We start from the raw sequence: 25,855 nt of genomic DNA on the forward strand, positions 1-25,855 counted from the left end.
TACCTGACGACCATTTAATTTTTAGCTTCCGTGGCGCAATGGTTAGCGCGTTCGGCTGTCAACCGAAAGGTTGGTGGTTCGAGCCCACCCGGGAGCGGTGTTGTGAGATCTCAAATGTAACGTAAAAAGCCAAAGTTTTTCAAGAATACCTGACGACCATTTCATTTTTGGGCTTCCGTTGCGCAATGATTATCACGTTCATCTGTTAACCGAAAGGTCGGTGGTTCGAGCCCACCCGGGAGCGGTGTTGTGAGATCTCAAATGTAATGTAAAAAGCCAAAGTTTTTCAACAATACCTGACGACCATTTCATTTTTGGGCTTCCGTTGCGCAATGGTTATCGCGTTCATCTGTTTACCGAAAGGTTGGTGGTTCCAGCCCACCCGGGAACATTGGTGTTAAGTTTTATAAATAACGTCAAAAGTCATAGTTTCTCCACAAAACCTGAAGACCATTTAATTTTTGGGTTTCCGTTGCGCTATGGATAGCGCGTTCGGCTGTTAACCGAAAGCTTGGTGGTTCGAGCACACCCGAAAGCGGTGCTGTGAGGTTTCAGATGTTACGTAAAAAGTCAAAGTTTTTCCACAATACCTGACGACCAATTAATTTCAGAGCTTCCGTGGCTCAATAAAATTCGCGATCGGCTTTTAACCGATAGTTTGGTGGTTCGAGCCCATCCGGGAGCGGTATTGTGAGGTCTCAGATGTAGCGTAAACAGTCAGAATTTTTCCACAATACCTGACGAACATTTAATTTTTGGCTTGCGTGGCGCAATTGTTAGCGCGTTCAGCTGTTAACCGAAAGGTTGGTGGTTTCAGCCCACCCGGGAGAGGTGTTGTGAGATCTCAAATGTAACGTAAAAAGCCAAAGTTTTTCCACAATAACTGAAGACCATTCAATTTTTGGGCTTCAGTTGCGCATTTTTAGCGCGTTCGGCTAATATTCGAAAGGTTGGTGGTTTGAGCCCACCCGGGAGAGGTGTTGTGGGGTCTCAGATGTAGCGTAAATGTCATAAGTTTTCCACAATACCTGAGGACCATTCAATTTCTGGGCTTCTGTGGCGCATTTTCAGCTCGTTCGGCTGTTATCGGAAAGGTTGGTGTTAATGGTCTTCAGGTATTGTGGAAAAACTTTGGCTTTTTACGTCACATCTGAGACCTCACAACACCGCTCCCGGATGGACTCGAACCACCAACCTTTCGGTTAACAGCCGAACGCGCTATCCATTGAGCCACGGAAGTCCAAAAATTAAATGGTCTTCAGGTATTGTGGAAAAACTTTTATATTTTGGGTTACATATGACACCTCACAACCCCGCTCCCGGGTGGGCTCGAACCACCAACCTTTCGGTTAACAGCTGAACGCCACGGAAGTTCAGAAATTAAATGGATGTCAGGTATTGTGGAAAACTTATGACATTTACGCTACATCTGAGACCCCAAAACACCTCTCCCGGGTGGGCTCAAACCACAAACCTTTCGAATAACAGCCGAATGCGCTAAAAATGCGCCACAGAAGGCCGAAAATTTAATGGTCGTCAGGTACGGTGTAAAAACTTAGGCTTTTTACATTACATCTGAGACCTCACAACACCGCTCCCGGGTGGGCTCGAACCACTAACCTTTCGGTTAACTGCCAAACGCGCTAACCATTGCGCAACTGAAGCCCAAAAATTGAATGGTCTTCAGGTATTGTGCAAAAACACTGACTTTTTACGTTACATCTGAGACCTCACAACACCGCTCCCGGGTGGGCTCGAACCACCAACCTTTCGGTTAACAGCTGAACGCGATAACCATTGCGCAACGGAAGCCCAAAAATTAAATGGACGTCAGGTATTGTGGAAAAACTATGACTTTTTTACGTCACAACTCAGACCTCACAACACCGCTCCCGAATGGGCTCGAACCACCAACCTTTCGATTAATAGCCGAACGCGCTAACCATTAAGCCACGGAAGCTCAGAAATTAAATGGATGTCAGGTATTGTGGAAAACTTATGACATTTACGCTACATCTGAGACCCCACAACACACCTCTCCCTGGTGGGCTCAAACCACAAACCTTTCGAATAACAGCCGAACGCGCTAAAAATGCGCCACAGAAGCCCGAAAATATAATGGTTGTCAGGTACTGTGTAAAAACTTTGGCTTTTTACGTTACATCTGAGACCTCACAACACCGCTCCCGGGTGGGCTCGAACCACTAACCTTTCAGTTAACTGCCGAACGCGCTAACCATTGCGCCACGGAAGCTCTGAAATTAAATGGTCGTCAGGTATTGTGGAAAAACTTTGACTTTTTACGTTACTTATCAAACTTAACACCAACCTTTCCGATAACAGCCGAACGAGCTGAAAATGCGCCACAGAAGCCCAGAAATTGAATGGTCCTCAGTTATTGTGGAAAAACTATGACTTTTTACGTCACAACTGAGACCTCACAACACCGCTCCCGAATGGGCTCGAACCACCAACCTTTCGATTAATAGCCGAACGCGCTAACCATGAAGCCACGGAAGCTCAGAGATTAAATGGATGTCAGGTATTGTGGAAAACTTATGACATTTACGCTACATCTGAGACCCCACAACACACCTCTCCCGGGTGGGCTCAAACCACAAACCTTTCGAATAACAGCCGAACGCGCTAAAAATGCGCCACAGAAGCCCGAAAATTTAATGTTTGTCAGGTACTGTGTAAAAACTTTGGCTTTTTACGTTACATCTGAGACCTCACAACACCGCTCCCGGGTGGGCTCGAACCACTAACCTTTCGGTTAACTGCCGAACGCGCTAACCATTGCGCCACGGAAGCTCTGAAATTAAATGGTCGTCAGGTATTGTGGAAAAACTTTGACTTTTTACGTCACATCTCAGACCTCACAACACCGCTCCCGGATGGGCTCGAACCACCAATCTTTCGGTTAACAGCCAAACGCGCTAACCATTGTGCCACGGAAGCCAAAAATTAAATGGTCGTCAGGTATTGTGGAAAAACTATGACTTTTTACGTTACTTATCAAACTTAACACCAACCTTTCCGATAACAGCCGAACGAGCTGAAAATGCGCCACAGAAGCCCAGAAATTGAATGGTCCTCAGGTATTGTGGAAAACTTATGACATTTACGCTACATCTGAGACCCCACAACACCTCTCCCGGGTGGGCTCGAACCACCAACCTTTCGATTAATAGCCGAACGCGCTAACCATTAAGCCACGGAAGCTCAGAAATTAAATGGATGTCAGGTATTGTGGAAAACTTATGACATTTACGCTACATCTGAGACCCCACAACACACCTCTCCCGGGTGGGCTCAAACCACCAACCTTTCGAATATTAGCCGAACGCGCTAAAATTGCGCAACTGAAGCCCAAAAATTAAATGGTCTTCAGGTATTGTGGAAAAACTTTTGACTTTTTACGCTACATCTGAGACCCCATAACACCTCTCCCGGGTGGGCTGAAACCACCAACCTTTCGGTTAACAGCTGAACGCGCTAACAATTGCGCCACGCAAGCCAAAAATTAAATGTTCGTCAGGTATTGTAGAAAAATTCTGACTGTTTACGCTACATCTGAAACCTCACAATACCGCTCCCGGATGGGCTCGAACCACCAAACTATCGGTTAAAAGCCGAAGGCGAATTTTATTGAGCCACGGAAGCTCTGAAATTAATTGGTCGTCAGGTATTGTGGAAAAACTTTGACTTTTTACGTAACATCTGAAACCTCACAGCACCGCTTTCGGGTGTGCTCGAACCACCAAGCTTTCGGTTAACAGCCGAACGCGCTATCCATAGCGCAACGGAAACCCAAAAATTAAATGGTCTTCAGGTTTTGTGGAGAAACTATGACTTTTTACGTTATTTATAAAACTTAACACCAACGTTCCCGGGTGGGCTGGAACCACCAACCTTTCGGTAAACAGATGAACGCGATAACCATTGCGCAACGGAAGCCCAAAAATGAAATGGTCGTCAGGTATTGTTGAAAAACTTTGGCTTTTTACGTTACATTTGAGATCTCACAACACCGCTCCCGGGTGGGCTCGAACCACCGACCTTTCGGTACATTTTTATATATTGATCAATCGAGATGAAATAACATTTAATGAGTATTTTATAGGTAATTAAGCCGAATTCGGTCAAAAATTTCTCCAGAAAAATATGCATTCAAAAGTGTACCGAAAAAATCGCATGTTTTTTTTCTTCAAGATACAAAATCCGTGACAACGATTTCTTATTGAAAATTGAATTTGAACAGTTTTTTGAATGAATATCGTTACATTTGCTTGAATTAAAGCAAAAAGTACAAAAATAGTGGTTTCAGTGGTTATATTTGAAAATATTGAAAAAATACTCAAAATGTGCTTCTCTGGTCGAGAAATGTCGTTTTCGAAAATGTTATTAAAAATCGAGGTACATTTTTATTTATTGATCAATCGAGATGTAATCACTTTTAATGAGTATTTTGTAGGTAATTAAGCTGAATTCGGTCAAAAATTTGTCCAGAAAAAATGCATTCAAAAGTGTACCGAAAAAATCGCATGTTTTTTTCTTCAAGATACAAAATCCGTGACAACGATTTCTTACTGAAAGTTGAATTTGAACAGTTTTTTGAATGAATATCGTTACATTTGCTTGAATTAGAGCAAAAAATACAAAAATAATGGTTTCAGTGGTTATATTGGAAAATAGTGTAAAAATTCTCAAAATGTGCTTTTCTGGTCGATAAACGTCGATTTTGAAAAAGGTATTAAAAATCGAGGTACATTTTTATTTATTGATCAATCGAGATGAAATCACTTTTAATGAGTATTTTATAGGTAATTAAGCTTAAGTCGGTCAAAAATTTGTCCAGAAAAAAATGCATTCAAAAGTTTACCGAAAAAATCGCATGTTTTTTTTCTTCAAGATACGAAATCCGTGACAACGATTTCTTATTGAAAATTGAATTTGAACAGTTTTTTGAATGAATATCGTTACATTTGCTTCAGTTACAGCAAAAAATACAAAAATAATGGTTTCAGTGGGTATATTTGAAAATAGTGAAAAAATTCTCAAAATGTGCTTTTCTGGTCGAGAAACGTCGATTTTGATAATGGTATTAAAAATCGAGGTACATTTTTATTTATTGATCAATCGAGATGAAATCACTTTTATTGAGTATTTTGTAGGTAATTAAGCTTAAGTCGGTCAAAAATTTGTCCAGAAAAAAATGCATTCAAAAGTGTACCGAAAAAATCGCATGTTTTTTCTTCAAGATACGAAATCCGTGACAACGATTTCTTATTGAAAATTGAATTTGAACAGTTTTTTGAATAAATATCGTTACATTTGCTTGAATTACAGCAAAAAATACAAAAATAATGGTTTCAGTGGTTATATTTGAAAATAGTGAAAAAATTCTCAAGATGTGCTTTTCTGGTCGAGAAACGTCGATTTTGAAAATGGTATTAAAAATCGAGGTACATTTTTATTTATTGATCAATCGAGATGAAATAACTTTTAATGAGTATTTTATAGGTAATTAAGCCGAATTCGGTCAAAAATTTCTCCAGAAAAAAATGCATTCAAAAGTGTACCGAAAAAATCGCATGTTTTTTTTCTTCAAGATACAAAATCCGTGTCAACGATTTCTTATTGAAAATTGAATTTGAACAGTTTTTTGAATGAATATCGTTACATTTGCTTGAATTAAAGCAAAAAGTACAAAAATAGTGGTTTCAGTGGTTATATTTGAAAATATTGAAAAAATACTCAAAATGTGCTTCTCTGGTCGAGAAATGTCGTTTTCGAAAATGTTATTAAAAATCGAGGTACATTTTTATTTATTGATCAATCGAGATGTAATCACTTTTAATGAGTATTTTGTAGGTAATTAAGCTGAATTCGGTCAAAAATTTGTCCAGAAAAAATACATTCAAAAGTGTACCGAAAAAATCGCATGTTTTTTTCTTCAAGATACAAAATCCGTGACAACGATTTCTTACTGAAAGTTGAATTTGAACAGTTTTTTGAATGAATATCGTTACATTTGCTTGAATTAGAGCAAAAAATACAAAAATAATGGTTTCAGTGGTTATATTGGAAAATAGTGTAAAAATTCTCAAAATGTGCTTTTCTGGTCGAGAAACGTCGATTTTGAAAATGGTATTAAAAATCGAGGTACATTTTTATTTATTGATCAATCGAGATGAAATCACTTTTAATGAGTATTTTATAGGTAATTAAGCTTAAGTCGGTCAAAAATTTTTCCAGAAAAAAATGCATTCAAAAGTGTACCGAAAAAAATCGCATGTTTTTTTCTTCAAGATACAAAATCCGTGACAACGATTTCTTATTGAAAATTGAATTTGAACAGTTTTTTGAATGAATATCGTTACATTTGCTTCAGTTACAGCAAAAAATACAAAAATAATGGTTTCAGTGGGTATATTTGAAAATAGTGAAAAAATTCTCAAAATGTGCTTTTCTGGTCGAGAAACGTCGATTTTGATAATGGTATTAAAAATCGAGGAACATTTTTATTTATTGATCAATCGAGATGAAATCACTTTTATTGAGTATTTTGTAGGTAATTAAGCTTAAGTCGGTCAAAAATTTGTCCAGAAAAAAATGCATTCAAAAGTGTACCGAAAAAATCGCATGTTTTTTCTTCAAGATACGAAATCCGTGACAACGATTTCTTATTGAAAATTGAATTTGAACAGTTTTTTGAATGAATATCGTTACATTTGCTTGAATTAGAGCAAAAAATACAAAAATAATGGTTTCAGTGGTTATAATTGAAAATAGTGTAAAAATTCTCAAAATGTGCTTTTCTGGTCGAGAAACGTCGATTTTGAAAAAGGTATTAAAAATCGAGGTTCATTTTTATTTATTGATCAATCGAGATGAAATCACTTTTAATGAGTATTTTATAGGTAATTAAGCTTAAGTCGGTCAAAAATTTGTCCAGAAAAAAATGCATTCAAAAGTGTACCGAAAAAATCGCATGTTTTTTTCTTCAAGATACGAAATCCGTGACAACGATTTCTTATTGAAAATTGAATTTGAACAGTTTTTTGAATGAATATCGTTACATTTGCTTGAATTACAGCAAAAAATACAAAAATAATGGTTTCAGTGGTTATATTTGAAAATAGTGAAAAAATTTTCAAAATGTGCTTTTCTGGTCGCGAAACGTCGATTTTGAAAATGGTATTAAAAATCGAGGTACATTTTTATTTATTGATCAATCGAGATGAAATCACTTTTAATGAGTATTTTATAGGTAATTAAGCTTAAGTCGGTCAAAAATTTGTCCAGAAAAAAATGCATTCAAAAGTGTACCGAAAAAATCGCATGTTTTTTCTTCAAGAAACGAAATCCGTGACAACGATTTCTTATTGAAAATTGAATTTGAACAGTTTTTTGAATGAATATCGTTACATTTGCTTGAATTACAGCAAAAAATACAAAAATAATGGTTTCAGTGGTTATATTTGAAAATAGTGAAAAAATTTTCAAAATGTGCTTTTCTGGTCGAGAAACGTCGATTTTGAAAATGGTATTGAAAATCGAGGTACATTTTTATTTATTGATCAATCGAGATGAAATCACATTTAATGAGTATTTATAGGTAATTAAGCCGAATTCGGTCAAATATTTGTCCAGAAAAAAATGCATTCAAAAGTGTACCGAAAAAATCGCATGTTTTTTTTCTTCAAGATACAAAATCCGTGTCAACGATTTCTTATTGAAAATTGAATTTGAACAGTTTTTTGAATGAATATCGTTACATTTGCTTGAATTAAAGCAAAAAGTACAAAAATAGTGGTTTCAGTGGTTATATTTGAAAATATTGAAAAAATACTCAAAATGTGCTTCTCTGGTCGAGAAATGTCGTTTTCGAAAATGTTATTAAAAATCGAGGTACATTTTTATTTATTGATCAATCGAGATGTAATCACTTTTAATGAGTATTTTGTAGGTAATTAAGCTGAATTCGGTCAAAAATTTGTCAAGAAAAAATACATTCAAAAGTGTACCGAAAAAATCGCATGTTTTTTTCTTCAAGATACAAAATCCGTGACAACGATTTCTTACTGAAAGTTGAATTTGAACAGTTTTTTGAATGAATATCGTTACATTTGCTTGAATTAGAGCAAAAAATACAAAAATAATGGTTTCAGTGGTTATATTGGAAAATAGTGTAAAATTTCTCAAAATGTGCTTTTCTGGTCGAGAAACGTCGATTTTGAAAATGGTATTAAAAATCGAGGTACATTTTTATTTATTGATCAATCGAGATGAAATCACTTTTAATGAGTATTTTATAGGTAATTAAGCTTAAGTCGGTCAAAAATTTTTCCAGAAAAAAATGCATTCAAAAGTGTACCGAAAAAAATCGCATGTTTTTTTCTTCAAGATACAAAATCCGTGACAACGATTTCTTATTGAAAATTGAATTTGAACAGTTTTTTGAATGAATATCGTTACATTTGCTTGAGTTACAGCAAAAAATACAAAAATAATGGTTTCAGTGGTTATATTTGAAAATAGTGAAAAAATTCTCAAAATGTGCTTTTCTGGTCGAGAAACGTCGATTTTGAAAATGGTATTAAAAATCGAGGTACATTTTTATTTATTGATCAATCGAGATGAAATCACTTTTAATGAGTATTTTATAGGTAATTAAGCTTAAGTCGGTCAAAAATTTTTCCAGAAAAAAATGCATTCAAAAGTGTACCGAAAAAAATCGCATGTTTTTTTCTTCAAGATACAAAATCCGTGACAACGATTTCTTATTGAAAATTGAATTTGAACAGTTTTTTGAATGAATATCGTTACATTTGCTTCCGTTACAGCAAAAAATACAAAAATAATGGTTTCAGTGGGTATATTTGAAAATAGTGAAAAAATTCTCAAAATATGCTTTTCTGGTCGAGAAACGTCGATTTTGATAATGGTATTAAAAATCGAGGTACATTTTTATTTATTGATCAATCGAGATGAAATCACTTTTATTGAGTATTTTGTAGGTAATTAAGCTTAAGTCGGTCAAAAATTTGTCCAGAAAAAAATGCATTCAAAAGTGTACCGAAAAAATCGCATGTTTTTTCTTCAAGATACGAAATCCGTGACAACGATTTCTTATTGAAAATTGAATTTGAACAGTTTTTTGAATGAATATAGTTACATTTGCTTGAATTAGAGCAAAAAATACAAAAATAATGGTTTCAGTGGTTATATTTGAAAATAGTGAAAAAATTTTCAAAATGTGCTTTTCTGGTCGCGAAACGTCGATTTTGAAAATGGTATTAAAAATCGAGGTACATTTTTATTTATTGATCAATCGAGATGAAATCACTTTTAATGAGTATTTTATAGGTAATTAAGCTTAAGTCGGTCAAAAATTTGTCCAGAAAAAATGCATTCAAAAGTGTACCGAAAAAATCGCATGTTTTTTCTTCAAGAAACGAAATCCGTGACAACGATTTCTTATTGAAAATTGAATTTGAACAGTTTTTTGAATGAATATCGTTACATTTGCTTGAATTACAGCAAAAAATACAAAAATAATGGTTTCAGTGGTTATATTTGAAAATAGTGAAAAAATTTTCAAAATGTGCTTTTCTGGTCGAGAAACGTCGATTTTGAAAATGGTATTGAAAATCGAGGTACATTTTTATTTATTGATCAATCGAGATGAAATCACATTTAATGAGTATTTTATAGGTAATTAAGCCGAATTCGGTCAAATATTTGTCCAGAAAAAAATGCATTCAAAAGTGTACCGAAAAAATCGCATGTTTTTTTTCTTCAAGATACAAAATCCGTGACAACGATTTCTTATTGAAAATTGAATTTGAACAGTTTTGTGAATGAATATCGTTACATTTGCTTGAATTAGAGCAAAAAATACAAAAATAATGGTTTCAGTGGTTATATTTGAAAATATTGAAAAAATACTCAAAATGTGCTTCTCTGGTCGAGAAATGTCGTTTTCGAAAATGTTATTAAAAATCGAGGTACATTTTTATTTATTGATCAATCGAGATGTAATCACTTTTAATGAGTATTTTGTAGGTAATTAAGCTGAACTCGGTCAAAAAATTTGTCCAGAAAAAATGCATTCAAAAGTGTACCGAAAAAATCGCATTTTTTTTTCTTCAAGATACAAAATCCGTGACAACGATTTCTTACTGAAAGTTGAATTTGAACAGTTTTTTGAATGAATATCGTTACATTTGCTTGAATTAGAGCAAAAAATACAAAAATAATGGTTTCAGTGGTTATATTGGAAAATAGTGTAAAAATTCTCAAAATGTGCTTTTCTGGTCGAGAAACGTCGATTTTGAAAAAGGTATTAAAAATCGAGGTACATTTTTATTTATTGATCAATCGAGATGAAATCACTTTTAATGAGTATTTTATAGGTAATTAAGCTTAAGTCGGTCAAAAATTTGTCCAGAAAAAAATGCATTCAAAAGTTTACCGAAAAAATCGCATGTTTTTTTCTTCAAGATACGAAATCCGTGACAACGATTTCTTATTGAAAATTGAATTTGAACAGTTTTTTGAATGAATATCGTTACATTTGCTTGAATTACAGCAAAAAATACAAAAATAATGGTTTCAGTGGTTATATTTGAAAATAGTGTAAAAATTCTCAAAATGTGCTTTTCTGGTCGAGAAACGTCGATTTTGAAAATGGTATTAAAAATCGAGGTACATTTTTATTTATTGATCAATCGAGATGAAATCACTTTTAATGAGTATTTTATAGGTAATTAAGCTTAAGTCGGTCAAAAATTTTTCCAGAAAAAAATGCATTCAAAAGTGTACCGAAAAAAATCGCATGTTTTTTTCTTCAAGATACAAAATCCGTGACAACGATTTCTTATTGAAAATTGAATTTGAACAGTTTTTTGAATGAATATCGTTACATTTGCTTGAGTTACAGCAAAAAATACAAAAATAATGGTTTCAGTGGGTATATTTGAAAATAGTGAAAAAATTCTCAAAATGTGCTTTTCTGGTCGAGAAACGTCGATTTTGATAATGGTATTAAAATCGAGGTACATTTTTATTTATTGATCAATCGAGATGAAATCACTTTTATTGAGTATTTTGTAGGTAATTAAGCTTAAGTCGGTCAAAAATTTGTCCAGAAAAAAATGCATTCAAAAGTGTACCGAAAAAATCGCATGTTTTTTCTTCAAGATACGAAATCCGTGACAACGATTTCTTATTGAAAATTGAATTTGAACAGTTTTTTGAATGAATATCGTTACATTTGCTTGAATTAGAGCAAAAAATACAAAAATAATGGTTTCAGTGGTTATAATTGAAAATAGTGTAAAAATTCTCAAAATGTGCTTTTCTGGTCGAGAAACGTCGATTTTGAAAAAGGTATTAAAAATCGAGGTTCATTTTTATTTATTGATCAATCGAGATGAAATCACTTTTAATGAGTATTTTATAGGTAATTAAGCTTAAGTCGGTCAAAAATTTGTCCAGAAAAAAATGCATTCAAAAGTGTACCGAAAAAATCGCATGTTTTTTTCTTCAAGATACGAAATCCGTGACAACGATTTCTTATTGAAAATTGAATTTGAACAGTTTTTTGAATGAATATCGTTACATTTGCTTGAATTACAGCAAAAAATACAAAAATAATGGTTTCAGTGGTTATATTTGAAAATAGTGGAAAAATTTTCAAAATGTGCTTTTCTGGTCGCGAAACGTCGATTTTGAAAATGGTATTAAAAATCGAGGTACATTTTTATTTATTGATCAATCGAGATGAAATCACTTTTAATGAGTATTTTATAGGTAATTAAGCTTAAGTCGGTCAAAAATTTGTCCAGAAAAAAATGCATTCAAAAGTGTACCGAAAAAATCGCATGTTTTTTCTTCAAGAAACGAAATCCGTGACAACGATTTCTTATTGAAAATTGAATTTGAACAGTTTTTGAATGAATATCGTTACATTTGCTTGAATTACAGCAAAAAATACAAAAATAATGGTTTCAGTGGTTATATTTGAAAATAGTGAAAAAATTTTCAAAATGTGCTTTTCTGGTCGAGAAACGTCGATTTTGAAAATGGTATTGAAAATCGAGGTACATTTTTATTTATTGATCAATCGAGATGAAATCACATTTAATGAGTATTTTATAGGTAATTAAGCCGAATTCGGTCAAATATTTGTCCAGAAAAAAATGCATTCAAAAGTGTACCGAAAAAATCGCATGTTTTTTTTCTTCAAGATACAAAATCCGTGACAACGATTTCTTATTGAAAATTGAATTTGAACAGTTTTTTGAATGAATATCGTTACATTTGCTTGAATTAGAGCAAAAAATACAAAAATAATGGTTTCAGTGGTTATAATAGAAAATAGTGTAAAAATTCTCAAAATGTGCTTTTCTGGTCGAGAAACGTCGATTTTGAAAAAGGTATTAAAAATCGAGGTTCATTTTTATTTATTGATCAATCGAGATGAAATCACTTTTAATGAGTATTTTATAGGTAATTAAGCTTAAGTCGGTCAAAAATTTGTCCAGAAAAAAATGCATTCAAAAGTGTACCGAAAAAATCGCATGTTTTTTTCTTCAAGATACGAAATCCGTGACAACGATTTCTTATTGAAAATTGAATTTGAACAGTTTTTTGAATGAATATCGTTACATTTGCTTGAATTACAGCAAAAAATACAAAAATAATGGTTTCAGTGGTTATATTTGAAAATAGTGAAAAAATTTTCAAAATGTGCTTTTCTGGTCGCGAAACGTCGATTTTGAAAATGGTATTAAAAATCGAGGTACATTTTTATTTATTGATCAATCGAGATGAAATCACTTTTAATGAGTATTTTATAGGTAATTAAGCTTAAGTCGGTCAAAAATTTGTCCAGAAAAAAATGCATTCAAAAGTGTACCGAAAAAATCGCATGTTTTTTCTTCAAGAAACGAAATCCGTGACAACGATTTCTTATTGAAAATTGAATTTGAACAGTTTTTGAATGAATATCGTTACATTTGCTTGAATTACAGCAAAAAATACAAAAATAATGGTTTCAGTGGTTATATTTGAAAATAGTGAAAAAATTTTCAAAATGTGCTTTTCTGGTCGAGAAACGTCGATTTTGAAAATGGTATTGAAAATCGAGGTACATTTTTATTTATTGATCAATCGAGATGAAATCACATTTAATGAGTATTTTATAGGTAATTAAGCCGAATTCGGTCAAATATTTGTCCAGAAAAAAATGCATTCAAAAGTGTACCGAAAAAATCGCATGTTTTTTTTCTTCAAGATACAAAATCCGTGACAACGATTTCTTATTGAAAATTGAATTTGAACAGTTTTTTGAATGAATATCGTTACATTTGCTTGAATTAGAGCAAAAAATACAAAAATAATGGTTTCAGTGGTTATAATAGAAAATAGTGTAAAAATTCTCAAAATGTGCTTTTCTGGTCGAGAAACGTCGATTTTGAAAAAGGTATTAAAAATCGAGGTTCATTTTTATTTATTGATCAATCGAGATGAAATCACATTTAATGAGTATTTTATAGGTAATTAAGCCGAATTCGGTCAAATATTTGTCCAGAAAAAAATGCATTCAAAAGTGTACCGAAAAAATCGCATGTTTTTTTTCTTCAAGATACAAAATCCGTGACAACGATTTCTTATTGAAAATTGAATTTGAACAGTTTTTTGAATGAATATCGTTACATTTGCTTGAATTAGAGCAAAAAATACAAAAATAATGGTTTCAGTGGTTATAATTGAAAATAGTGTAAAAATTCTCAAAATGTGCTTTTCTGGTCGAGAAACGTCGATTTTGAAAAAGGTATTAAAAATCGAGGTTCATTTTTATTTATTGATCAATCGAGATGAAATCACTTTTAATGAGTATTTTATAGGTAATTAAGCTTAAGTCGGTCAAAAATTTGTCCAGAAAAAAATGCATTCAAAAGTGTACCGAAAAAATCGCATGTTTTTTTCTTCAAGATACGAAATCCGTGACAACGATTTCTTATTGAAAATTGAATTTGAACAGTTTTTTGAATGAATATCGTTACATTTGCTTGAATTACAGCAAAAAATACAAAAATAATGGTTTCAGTGGTTATATTTGAAAATAGTGGAAAAATTTTCAAAATGTGCTTTTCTGGTCGCGAAACGTCGATTTTGAAAATGGTATTAAAAATCGAGGTACATTTTTATTTATTGATCAATCGAGATGAAATCACTTTTAATGAGTATTTTATAGGTAATTAAGCTTAAGTCGGTCAAAAATTTGTCCAGAAAAAAATGCATTCAAAAGTGTACCGAAAAAATCGCATGTTTTTTCTTCAAGAAACGAAATCCGTGACAACGATTTCTTATTGAAAATTGAATTTGAACAGTTTTTGAATGAATATCGTTACATTTGCTTGAATTACAGCAAAAAATACAAAAATAATGGTTTCAGTGGTTATATTTGAAAATAGTGAAAAAATTTTCAAAATGTGCTTTTCTGGTCGAGAAACGTCGATTTTGAAAATGGTATTGAAAATCGAGGTACATTTTTATTTATTGATCAATCGAGATGAAATCACATTTAATGAGTATTTTATAGGTAATTAAGCCGAATTCGGTCAAATATTTGTCCAGAAAAAAATGCATTCAAAAGTGTACCGAAAAAATCGCATGTTTTTTTTCTTCAAGATACAAAATCCGTGACAACGATTTCTTATTGAAAATTGAATTTGAACAGTTTTTTGAATGAATATCGTTACATTTGCTTGAATTAGAGCAAAAAATACAAAAATAATGGTTTCAGTGGTTATAATAGAAAATAGTGTAAAAATTCTCAAAATGTGCTTTTCTGGTCGAGAAACGTCGATTTTGAAAAAGGTATTAAAAATCGAGGTTCATTTTTATTTATTGATCAATCGAGATGAAATCACTTTTAATGAGTATTTTATAGGTAATTAAGCTTAAGTCGGTCAAAAATTTGTCCAGAAAAAAATGCATTCAAAAGTGTACCGAAAAAATCGCATGTTTTTTTCTTCAAGATACGAAATCCGTGACAACGATTTCTTATTGAAAATTGAATTTGAACAGTTTTTTGAATGAATATCGTTACATTTGCTTGAATTACAGCAAAAAATACAAAAATAATGGTTTCAGTGGTTATATTTGAAAATAGTGAAAAAATTTTCAAAATGTGCTTTTCTGGTCGCGAAACGTCGATTTTGAAAATGGTATTAAAAATCGAGGTACATTTTTATTTATTGATCAATCGAGATGAAATCACTTTTAATGAGTATTTTATAGGTAATTAAGCTTAAGTCGGTCAAAAATTTGTCCAGAAAAAAATGCATTCAAAAGTGTACCGAAAAAATCGCATGTTTTTTCTTCAAGAAACGAAATCCGTGACAACGATTTCTTATTGAAAATTGAATTTGAACAGTTTTTGAATGAATATCGTTACATTTGCTTGAATTACAGCAAAAAATACAAAAATAATGGTTTCAGTGGTTATATTTGAAAATAGTGAAAAAATTTTCAAAATGTGCTTTTCTGGTCGAGAAACGTCGATTTTGAAAATGGTATTGAAAATCGAGGTACATTTTTATTTATTGATCAATCGAGATGAAATCACATTTAATGAGTATTTTATAGGTAATTAAGCCGAATTCGGTCAAATATTTGTCCAGAAAAAAATGCATTCAAAAGTGTACCGAAAAAATCGCATGTTTTTTTTCTTCAAGATACAAAATCCGTGACAACGATTTCTTATTGAAAATTGAATTTGAACAGTTTTTTGAATGAATATCGTTACATTTGCTTGAATTAGAGCAAAAAATACAAAAATAATGGTTTCAGTGGTTATAATAGAAAATAGTGTAAAAATTCTCAAAATGTGCTTTTCTGGTCGAGAAACGTCGATTTTGAAAAAGGTATTAAAAATCGAGGTTCATTTTTATTTATTGATCAATCGAGATGAAATCACATTTAATGAGTATTTTATAGGTAATTAAGCCGAATTCGGTCAAATATTTGTCCAGAAAAAAATGCATTCAAAAGTGTACCGAAAAAATCGCATGTTTTTTTTCTTCAAGATACAAAATCCGTGACAACGATTTCTTATTGAAAATTGAATTTGAACAGTTTTTTGAATGAATATCGTTACATTTGCTTGAATTAGAGCAAAAAATACAAAAATAATGGTTTCAGTGGTTATAATTGAAAATAGTGTAAAAATTCTCAAAATGTGCTTTTCTGGTCGAGAAACGTCGATTTTGAAAAAGGTATTAAAAATCGAGGTTCATTTTTATTTATTGATCAATCGAGATGAAATCACTTTTAATGAGTATTTTATAGGTAATTAAGCTTAAGTCGGTCAAAAATTTGTCCAGAAAAAAATGCATTCAAAAGTGTACCGAAAAAATCGCATGTTTTTTTCTTCAAGATACGAAATCCGTGACAACGATTTCTTATTGAAAATTGAATTTGAACAGTTTTTTGAATGAATATCGTTACATTTGCTTGAATTACAGCAAAAAATACAAAAATAATGGTTTCAGTGGTTATATTTGAAAATAGTGGAAAAATTTTCAAAATGTGCTTTTCTGGTCGCGAAACGTCGATTTTGAAAATGGTATTAAAAATCGAGGTACATTTTTATTTATTGATCAATCGAGATGAAATCACTTTTAATGAGTATTTTATAGGTAATTAAGCTTAAGTCGGTCAAAAATTTGTCCAGAAAAAAATGCATTCAAAAGTGTACCGAAAAAATCGCATGTTTTTTCTTCAAGAAACGAAATCCGTGACAACGATTTCTTATTGAAAATTGAATTTGAACAGTTTTTGAATGAATATCGTTACATTTGCTTGAATTACAGCAAAAAATACAAAAATAATGGTTTCAGTGGTTATATTTGAAAATAGTGAAAAAATTTTCAAAATGTGCTTTTCTGGTCGAGAAACGTCGATTTTGAAAATGGTATTGAAAATCGAGGTACATTTTTATTTATTGATCAATCGAGATGAAATCACATTTAATGAGTATTTTATAGGTAATTAAGCCGAATTCGGTCAAATATTTGTCCAGAAAAAAATGCATTCAAAAGTGTACCGAAAAAATCGCATGTTTTTTTTCTTCAAGATACAAAATCCGTGACAACGATTTCTTATTGAAAATTGAATTTGAACAGTTTTTTGAATGAATATCGTTACATTTGCTTGAATTAGAGCAAAAAATACAAAAATAATGGTTTCAGTGGTTATAATAGAAAATAGTGTAAAAATTCTCAAAATGTGCTTTTCTGGTCGAGAAACGTCGATTTTGAAAAAGGTATTAAAAATCGAGGTTCATTTTTATTTATTGATCAATCGAGATGAAATCACTTTTAATGAGTATTTTATAGGTAATTAAGCTTAAGTCGGTCAAAAATTTGTCCAGAAAAAAATGCATTCAAAAGTGTACCGAAAAAATCGCATGTTTTTTTCTTCAAGATACGAAATCCGTGACAACGATTTCTTATTGAAAATTGAATTTGAACAGTTTTTTGAATGAATATCGTTACATTTGCTTGAATTACAGCAAAAAATACAAAAATAATGGTTTCAGTGGTTATATTTGAAAATAGTGAAAAAATTTTCAAAATGTGCTTTTCTGGTCGCGAAACGTCGATTTTGAAAATGGTATTAAAAATCGAGGTACATTTTTATTTATTGATCAATCGAGATGAAATCACTTTTAATGAGTATTTTATAGGTAATTAAGCTTAAGTCGGTCAAAAATTTGTCCAGAAAAAAATGCATTCAAAAGTGTACCGAAAAAATCGCATGTTTTTTCTTCAAGAAACGAAATCCGTGACAACGATTTCTTATTGAAAATTGAATTTGAACAGTTTTTGAATGAATATCGTTACATTTGCTTGAATTACAGCAAAAAATACAAAAATAATGGTTTCAGTGGTTATATTTGAAAATAGTGAAAAAATTTTCAAAATGTGCTTTTCTGGTCGAGAAACGTCGATTTTGAAAATGGTATTGAAAATCGAGGTACATTTTTATTTATTGATCAATCGAGATGAAATCACATTTAATGAGTATTTTATAGGTAATTAAGCCGAATTCGGTCAAATATTTGTCCAGAAAAAAATGCATTCAAAAGTGTACCGAAAAAATCGCATGTTTTTTTTCTTCAAGATACAAAATCCGTGACAACGATTTCTTATTGAAAATTGAATTTGAACAGTTTTTTGAATGAATATCGTTACATTTGCTTGAATTAGAGCAAAAAATACAAAAATAATGGTTTCAGTGGTTATAATAGAAAATAGTGTAAAAATTCTCAAAATGTGCTTTTCTGGTCGAGAAACGTCGATTTTGAAAAAGGTATTAAAAATCGAGGTTCATTTTTATTTATTGATCAATCGAGATGAAATCACATTTAATGACTATTTTATAGGTAATTAAGCCGAATTCGGTCAAATATTTGTCCAGAAAAAAATGCATTCAAAAGTGTACCGAAAAAATCGCATGTTTTTTTTCTTCAAGATACAAAATCCGTGACAACGATTTCTTATTGAAAATTGAATTTGAACAGTTTTTTGAATGAATATCGTTACATTTGCTTGAATTAAAGCAAAAAGTACAAAAATAATGGTTTCAGTGGTTATATTTGAAAATAGTGAAAAAATTCTCAAAATGTGCTTTTCTGGTCGAGAAACGTCGATTTTGATAATGGTATTAAAAATCGAGGTACATTTTTATTTATTGATCAATCGAGATGAAATCACTTTTATTGAGTATTTTGTAGGTAATTAAGCTTAAGTCGGTCAAAAATTTGTCCAGAAAAAATGCATTCAAAAGTGTACCGAAAAAATCGCATGTTTTTTCTTCAAGATACGAAATCCGTGACAACGATTTCTTATTGAAAATTGAATTTGAACAGTTTTTTGAATGAATATCGTTACATTTGCTTGAATTTGAGCAAAAAATACAAAAATAATGGTTTCAGGGGTTATATTTGAAAATAGTGTAAAAATTCTCAAAATGTGCTTTTCTGGTCGAGAAACGTCGATTTTGAAAAAGGTATTAAAAATCGAGGTACATTTTTATTTATTGAACAATCGAGATGAAATCACTTTTAATGAGTATTTTATAGGTAATTAAGCTTAAGTCGGTCAAAAATTTTTCCAGAAAAAAATGCATTCAAAAGTGTACCGAAAAAAATCGCATGTTTTTTTCTTCAAGATTCAAAATCCGTGACAACGATTTCATATTGAAAATTGAATTTGAACAGTTTTTTGAATGAATATCGTTACATTTGCTTGAGTTACAGCAAAAAATACAAAAATAATGGTTTCAGTGGTTATATTTGAAAATAGTGAAAAAATTCTCAAATGTGCTTTTCTGGTCGAGAAACGTCGATTTTGATAATGGTATTAAAAATCGAGGTACATTTTTATTTATTGATCAATCGAGATGAAATCACTTTTATTGAGTATTTTGTAGGTAATTAAGCTTAAGTCGGTCAAAAATTTGTCCAGAAAAAAATGCATTCAAAAGTGTACCGAAAAAATCGCATGTTTTTTCTTCAAGATACGAAATCCGTGACAACGATTTCTTATTGAAAATTGAATTTGAACAGTTTTTTGAATGAATATCGTTACATTTGCTTGAATTACAGCAAAAAATACAAAAATAATGGTTTCAGTGGTTATATTTGAAAATAGTGAAAAAATTTTCAAAATGTGCTTTTCTGGTCGAGAAACGTCGATTTTGAAAATGGTATTGAAAATCGAGGTACATTTTTATTTATTGATCAATCGAGATGAAATCACATTTAATGAGTATTTTATAGGTAATTAAGCCGAATTCGGTCAAATATTTGTCCAGAAAAAAATGCATTCAAAAGTGTACCGAAAAAATCGCATGTTTTTTTTCTTCAAGATACAAAATCCGTGACAACGATTTCTTATTGAAAATTGAATTTGAACAGTTTTTTGAATGAATATCGTTACATTTGCTTGAATTAAAGCAAAAAGTACAAAAATAATGGTTTCAGTGGTTATATTTGAAAATAGTGAAAAAATTCTCAAAATGTGCTTTTCTGGTCGAGAAACGTCGATTTTGATAATGGTATTAAAAATCGAGGTACATTTTTATTTATTGATCAATCGAGATGAAATCACTTTTATTGAGTATTTTGTAGGTAATTAAGCTTAAGTCGGTCAAAAATTTGTCCAGAAAAAAATGCATTCAAAAGTGTACCGAAAAAATCGCATGTTTTTTCTTCAAGATACGAAATCCGTGACAACGATTTCTTATTGAAAATTGAATTTGAACAGTTTTTTGAATGAATATCGTTACATTTGCTTGAATGTGAGCAAAAAATACAAAAATAATGGTTTCAGTGGTTATATTTGAAAATAGTGTAAAAATTCTCAAAATGTGCTTTTCTGGTCGAGAAACGTCGATTTTGAAAAAGGTATTAAAAATCGAGGTACATTTTTATTTATTGAACAATCGAGATGAAATCACTTTTAATGAGTATTTTATAGGTAATTAAGCTTAAGTCGGTCAAAAATTTTTCCAGAAAAAAATGCATTCAAAAGTGTACCGAAAAAAATCGCATGTTTTTTTCTTCAAGATTCAAAATCCGTGACAACGATTTCTTATTGAAAATTGAATTTGAACAGTTTTTTGAATGAATATCGTTACATTTGCTTGAATTAGAGCAAAAAATACAAAAATAATGGTTTCAGTGGTTATAATAGAAAATAGTGTAAAAATTCTCAAAATGTGCTTTTCTGGTCGAGAAACGTCGATTTTGAAAAAGGTATTAAAAATCGAGGTTCATTTTTATTTATTGATCAATCGAGATGAAATCACATTTAATGACTATTTTATAGGTAATTAAGCCGAATTCGGTCAAATATTTGTCCAGAAAAAAATGCATTCAAAAGTGTACCGAAAAAATCGCATGTTTTTTTTCTTCAAGATACAAAATCCGTGACAACGATTTCTTATTGAAAATTGAATTTGAACAGTTTTTTGAATGAATATCGTTACATTTGCTTGAATTAAAGCAAAAAGTACAAAAATAATGGTTTCAGTGGTTATATTTGAAAATAGTGAAAAAATTCTCAAAATGTGCTTTTCTGGTCGAGAAACGTCGATTTTGATAATGGTATTAAAAATCGAGGTACATTTTTATTTATTGATCAATCGAGATGAAATCACTTTTATTGAGTATTTTGTAGGTAATTAAGCTTAAGTCGGTCAAAAATTTGTCCAGAAAAAATGCATTCAAAAGTGTACCGAAAAAATCGCATGTTTTTTCTTCAAGATACGAAATCCGTGACAACGATTTCTTATTGAAAATTGAATTTGAACAGTTTTTTGAATGAATATCGTTACATTTGCTTGAATTTGAGCAAAAAATACAAAAATAATGGTTTCAGGGGTTATATTTGAAAATAGTGTAAAAATTCTCAAAATGTGCTTTTCTGGTCGAGAAACGTCGATTTTGAAAAAGGTATTAAAAATCGAGGTACATTTTTATTTATTGAACAATCGAGATGAAATCACTTTTAATGAGTATTTTACAGGTAATTAAGCTTAAGTCGGTCAAAAATTTTTCCAGAAAAAAATGCATTCAAAAGTGTACCGAAAAAAATCGCATGTTTTTTTCTTCAAGATTCAAAATCCGTGACAACGATTTCATATTGAAAATTGAATTTGAACAGTTTTTTGAATGAATATCGTTACATTTGCTTGAGTTACAGCAAAAAATACAAAAATAATGGTTTCAGTGGTTATATTTGAAAATAGTGAAAAAATTCTCAAATGTGCTTTTCTGGTCGAGAAACGTCGATTTTGATAATGGTATTAAAAATCGAGGTACATTTTTATTTATTGATCAATCGAGATGAAATCACTTTTATTGAGTATTTTGTAGGTAATTAAGCTTAAGTCGGTCAAAAATTTGTCCAGAAAAAAATGCATTCAAAAGTGTACCGAAAAAATCGCATGTTTTTTCTTCAAGATACGAAATCCGTGACAACGATTTCTTATTGAAAATTGAATTTGAACAGTTTTTTGAATGAATATCGTTACATTTGCTTGAATTACAGCAAAAAATACAAAAATAATGGTTTCAGTGGTTATATTTGAAAATAGTGAAAAAATTTTCAAAATGTGCTTTTCTGGTCGAGAAACGTCGATTTTGAAAATGGTATTGAAAATCGAGGTACATTTTTATTTATTGATCAATCGAGATGAAATCACATTTAATGAGTATTTTATAGGTAATTAAGCCGAATTCGGTCAAATATTTGTCCAGAAAAAAATGCATTCAAAAGTGTACCGAAAAAATCGCATGTTTTTTTTCTTCAAGATACAAAATCCGTGACAACGATTTCTTATTGAAAATTGAATTTGAACAGTTTTTTGAATGAATATCGTTACATTTGCTTGAATTAAAGCAAAAAGTACAAAAATAATGGTTTCAGTGGTTATATTTGAAAATAGTGAAAAAATTCTCAAAATGTGCTTTTCTGGTCGAGAAACGTCGATTTTGATAATGGTATTAAAAATCGAGGTACATTTTTATTTATTGATCAATCGAGATGAAATCACTTTTATTGAGTATTTTGTAGGTAATTAAGCTTAAGTCGGTCAAAAATTTGTCCAGAAAAAAATGCATTCAAAAGTGTACCGAAAAAATCGCATGTTTTTTCTTCAAGATACGAAATCCGTGACAACGATTTCTTATTGAAAATTGAATTTGAACAGTTTTTTGAATGAATATCGTTACATTTGCTTGAATGTGAGCAAAAAATACAAAAATAATGGTTTCAGTGGTTATATTTGAAAATAGTGTAAAAATTCTCAAAATGTGCTTTTCTGGTCGAGAAACGTCGATTTTGAAAAAGGTATTAAAAATCGAGGTACATTTTTATTTATTGAACAATCGAGATGAAATCACTTTTAACGAGTATTTTATAGGTAATTAAGCTTAAGTCGGTCAAAAATTTTTCCAGAAAAAAATGCATTCAAAAGTGTACCGAAAAAAATCGCATGTTTTTTTCTTCAAGATTCAAAATCCGTGACAACGATTTCTTATTGAAAATTGAATTTGAACAGTTTTTTGAATGAATATCGTTACATTTGCTTGAGTTACAGCAAAAAATACAAAAATAATGGTTTCAGTGGTTATATTTGAAAATAGTGAAAAAATTCTCAAATGTGCTTTTCTGGTCGAGAAACGTCGATTTTGATAATGGTATTAAAAATCGAGGTACATTTTTATTTATTGATCAATCGAGATGAAATCACTTTTATTGAGTATTTTGTAGGTAATTAAGCTTAAGTCGGTCAAAAATTTGTCCAGAAAAAAATGCATTCAAAAGTGTACCGAAAAAATCGCATGTTTTTTCTTCAAGATACGAAATCCGTGACAACGATTTCTTATTGAAAATTGAATTTGAACAGTTTTTTGAATGAATATCGTTACATTTGCTTGAATTTGAGCAAAAAATACAAAAATAATGGTTTCAGTGGTTATATTTGAAAATAGTGTAAAAATTCTCAAAATGTGCTTTTCTGGTCGAGAAACGTCGATTTTGAAAAAGGTATTAAAAATCGAGGTACATTTTTATTTATTGAACAATCGAGATGAAATCACTTTTAATGAGTATTTTATAGGTAATTAAGCTTAAGTCGGTCAAACATTTTTCCAGAAAAAAATGCATTCAAAAGTGTACCGAAAAAAATCGCATGTTTTTTTCTTCAAGATTCAAAATCCGTGACAACGATTTCTTATTGAAAATTGAATTTGAACAGTTTTTTGAATGAATATAGTTACATTTGCTTGAGTTACAGCAAAAAATACAAAAATAATGGTTTCAGTGGTTATATTTGAAAATAGTGAAAAAATTCTCAAATGTGCTTTTCTGGTCGAGAAACGTCGATTTTGATAATGGTATTAAAAATCGAGGTACATTTTTATTTATTGATCAATCGAGATGAAATCACTTTTATTGAGTATTTTGTAGGTAATTAAGCTTAAGTCGGTCAAAAATTTGTCCAGAAAAAAATGCATTCAAAAGTGTACCGAAAAAATCGCATGTTTTTTCTTCAAGATACGAAATCCGTGACAACGATTTCTTATTGAAAATTGAATTTGAACAGTTTTTTGAATGAATATCGTTACATTTGCTTGAATTACAGCAAAAAATACAAAAATAATGGTTTCAGTGGTTATATTTGAAAATAGTGAAAAAATTTTCAAAATGTGCTTTTCTGGTCGAGAAACGTCGATTTTGAAAATGGTATTGAAAATCGAGGTACATTTTTATTTATTGATCAATCGAGATGAAATCACATTTAATGAGTATTTTATAGGTAATTAAGCCGAATTCGGTCAAATATTTGTCCAGAAAAAAATGCATTCAAAAGTGTACCGAAAAAATCGCATGTTTTTTTTTCTTCAAGATACAAAATCCGTGACAACGATTTCTTATTGAAAATTGAATTTGAACAGTTTTTTGAATGAATATCGTTACATTTGCTTGAATTAAAGCAAAAAGTACAAAAATAATGGTTTCAGTGGTTATATTTGAAAATAGTGAAAAAATTCTCAAAATGTGCTTTTCTGGTCGAGAAACGTCGATTTTGATAATGGTATTAAAAATCGAGGTACATTTTTATTTATTGATCAATCGAGATGAAATCACTTTTATTGAGTATTTTGTAGGTAATTAAGCTTAAGTCGGTCAAAAATTTGTCCAGAAAAAATGCATTCAAAAGTGTACCGAAAAAATCGCATGTTTTTTCTTCAAGATACGAAATCCGTGACAACGATTTCTTATTGAAAATTGAATTTGAACAGTTTTTTGAATGAATATCGTTACATTTGCTTGAATTTGAGCAAAAAATACAAAAATAATGGTTTCAGTGGTTATATTTGAAAATAGTGTAAAAATTCTCAAAATGTGCTTTTCTGGTCGAGAAACGTCGATTTTGAAAAAGGTATTAAAAATCGAGGTACATTTTTATTTATTGAACAATCGAGATGAAATCACTTTTAATGAGTATTTTATAGGTAATTAAGCTTAAGTCGGTCAAAAATTTTTCCAGAAAAAAATGCATTCAAAAGTGTACCGAAAAAAATCGCATGTTTTTTTCTTCAAGATTCAAAATCCGTGACAACGATTTCTTATTGAAAATTGAATTTGAACAGTTTTTTGAATGAATATCGTTACATTTGCTTGAGTTACAGCAAAAAATACAAAAATAATGGTTTCAGTGGTTATATTTGAAAATAGTGAAAAAATTCTCAAATGGGCTTTTCTGGTCGAGAAACGTCGATTTTGATAATGGTATTAAAAATCGAGGTACATTTTTATTTATTGATCAATCGAGATGAAATCACTTTTATTGAGTATTTTGTAGGTAATTAAGCTTAAGTCGGTCAAAAATTTGTCCAGAAAAAAATGCATTCAAAAGTGTACCGAAAAAATCGCATGTTTTTTCTTCAAGATACGAAATCCGTGACAACGATTTCTTATTGAAAATTGAATTTGAACAGTTTTTTGAATGAATATCGTTACATTTGCTTGAATTTGAGCAAAAAATACAAAAATAATGGTTTCAGTGGTTATATTTGAAAATAGTGTAAAAATTCTCAAAATGTGCTTTTCTGGTCGAGAAACGTCGATTTTGAAAAAGGTATTAAAAATCGAGGTACATTTTTATTTATTGAACAATCGAGATGAAATCACTTTTAATGAGTATTTTATAGGTAATTAAGCTTAAGTCGGTCAAACATTTTTCCAGAAAAAAA

General features: G+C 30.7%; 3 non-coding genes across 3 annotated transcripts; 1 reads left to right on the forward strand and 2 right to left on the reverse strand.

The window, feature by feature from the left end:
* Positions 1–24: 24 nt before the first annotated feature.
* On the forward strand, positions 25–97 carry TRNAD-GUC (transfer RNA aspartic acid (anticodon GUC)). The gene has a single exon. It is a non-coding gene; the product is annotated as a tRNA-Asp (tRNA).
* Positions 98–1,887: 1,790 nt separating this feature from the next.
* On the reverse strand, positions 1,888–1,960 carry TRNAN-AUU (transfer RNA asparagine (anticodon AUU)). Its single transcript has one exon. It is a non-coding gene; the product is annotated as a tRNA-Asn (tRNA).
* A 1,192-nt stretch (positions 1,961–3,152) lies between these two features.
* Positions 3,153–3,225, reverse strand: TRNAN-AUU (transfer RNA asparagine (anticodon AUU)). Its single transcript has one exon. It is a non-coding gene; the product is annotated as a tRNA-Asn (tRNA).
* Positions 3,226–25,855: the final 22,630 nt, after the last annotated feature.

The sequence above is a fragment of the Phalangium opilio genome, unplaced genomic scaffold (genome assembly GCF_054372755.1).
Source record: "Phalangium opilio isolate 3A_F unplaced genomic scaffold, DU_Popi_V2 ptg001170l_1, whole genome shotgun sequence".
Lineage (NCBI taxonomy): Eukaryota > Metazoa > Arthropoda > Arachnida > Opiliones > Phalangiidae > Phalangium > Phalangium opilio.